Source organism: Cebus imitator, unplaced genomic scaffold, assembly GCF_001604975.1.
Source record: "Cebus imitator isolate Cc_AM_T3 unplaced genomic scaffold, Cebus_imitator-1.0 Scaffold295, whole genome shotgun sequence".
Lineage (NCBI taxonomy): Eukaryota > Metazoa > Chordata > Mammalia > Primates > Cebidae > Cebus > Cebus imitator.
In genome coordinates this window covers 2,603,184-2,605,002 of record NW_016107610.1, presented here as the reverse complement: position 1 = coordinate 2,605,002, position 1,819 = coordinate 2,603,184, and the positions used below count along the sequence as shown (strand labels likewise).

The 1,819-nt window shown below is 47.6% G+C and overlaps 1 protein-coding gene across 1 annotated transcript in view; it reads right to left on the bottom strand.

Moving 5' to 3' along the window:
* Positions 1–790, bottom strand: part of SLC28A1 (solute carrier family 28 member 1) — a 59,638-nt gene extending 58,848 nt beyond the window's left edge. Inside the window, exon 1 of the mRNA XM_017502295.2 lies at positions 675–790. The gene's annotated coding sequence lies outside the window, so the exon portion shown is untranslated. The remainder of the gene's footprint in view (positions 1–674) is intronic.
* Between the last annotated feature and the right edge of the window lie 1,029 nt (positions 791–1,819).

Below are 1,819 nucleotides of genomic sequence, written 5' to 3'. Positions count from 1 at the left end.
TATTTTTAGTAGAGACGGGGTTTCACCATGTTGACCAGGATGGTCTCGATCTCTTGACCTCGTGATCCACCCGCCTCGGCCTCCCAAAGTGCTGGGATTACAGGCTTGAGCCACTGCGCCCGACTAATTCTGCTCGCTTTGTAGGGAAGGAAAGTAAGGAATTGTATACAGCAGGCATATACACCTGATACAGGCACTTTTATTAAGAGAGGCTGTTGTAAGGAGCTTTCTTCGCTCCCTACAACAGCTTCAAACTATTACCATTAAGCAAGACCTTTATTGTATTCCACTTTTCCATCTCTGAAAGTTGGAAATTTAACATCCTTAAAGACATCATTCCAGTCCCTGGATCCAACTCTACCCGAAACCAGTCCTACCCCTGGACTTTTCCATTGCAAGAACTAATATGGTTCCTTTTTTGCTGAAGCTCAGCTCATAGGTTTAAGCTCGTGTAAATAGGAGTGCTAACTAACGCCTTCTCTCTCCCCACTCTTGTTCCCGCTCCTTTTTCTCCCCTTGGGGAGTGCCCTACTCTATCCAAATGCCAGCCCAGTTAGGCTGACATACTCAGAGGCCCGTGCACGTGCGCGCGCACACAGGCAGGGCTGGGAATGCCCTGCTCACCCACAGACGCACAGCGGCGCACAAAGAGGCAGCGCCCTATTTCTACTCACGTATTCGTGGTTAACAGGTCGCTCTCAGAGACAGAGGGAAGCACACGTCTCTGTGGGGACAAGCTGGGTCCAACCTGCTTTTGCTCTGACCTGCCTTGTCACTTCCGCAGAAATCCCTGGGCAGAGTCCAGGGTTGGAGTAGGTTGGGCCTGCCACCCAGTTCTGGCCAGCACCTCCCCAGAGGCCAGGGCCACAGCCAGGGTGGGGACCCTAACCCAGCCTCAGGGATACAGGAGGCAGGCCCACTTGCAACCTGGCTCCCTGTAGCTCCTGCCCCGCTGGCTGCTGCTTCTCCATCAGAGATGCCCTCCTCTACACTCTCCCCAGTTCCCAAACCGACCTCTTCTAGGCCTGCTTGGGCACCTCTTCCAGGAAGCCATCTATGTGATTCCTTCCCTTCCGTGGCCTTCTCTCCCCAGCCAGGCTGTTAGCTTTCTGCATTTATGTTTCATTTTGCATCTTGCTCTGTCTCCCTTTCTCACTGGATCGGGATTTATCATAACAGCAATCGATTTTCCTAAGCTGGAAAATGAGGAAAGCAGTGGAGCTGTCAGAAATAGCAAAAGTGTTTCAAGTATGTCAAGAAAACAATACAAATCACACCATTTCCCTTTCATTTCATCTTTGTTAAACAAATGCCTTAGCCAACAGTGTGCAAAGTGAAGGACTGAACACTAGCTCCTCAAAGTAAATATTAAACTCATCTGATGGGACTGACAGCCTCTCTTTAATAATTAATGGTACACGCTCAGGACAAAATCCTTTATGCTGCATAAATACTTCCTGGTAGTGGCACATCCTGGTTGTTTTGGAAGTTTGGAGAGGATAGTGGATGGATACCCACTGTCCTTGAAAACATTTTTTCTTCATCTGTCATTTAAATTACCAAAGAATTACAAGCGCATCGTTAAACATTTCAACATTAGAGAAATATACAGGATGAGAGAAGTGAAAATCCCGTGAATCTAAGCCCCCAGGGGTGACCATGGTTGAGTTTGTGGCAGTTTCCTAAATGTATATTATTTTATGTTATTCATTTTCCAACAGGAGATCACACAATAGCTGTTCTCATAATGTGATTTTTCTAGCAGAGTTCCACATCCTATTGAGAGCCCCTGTGTTACCTTGATTGAAAACTAGCGACG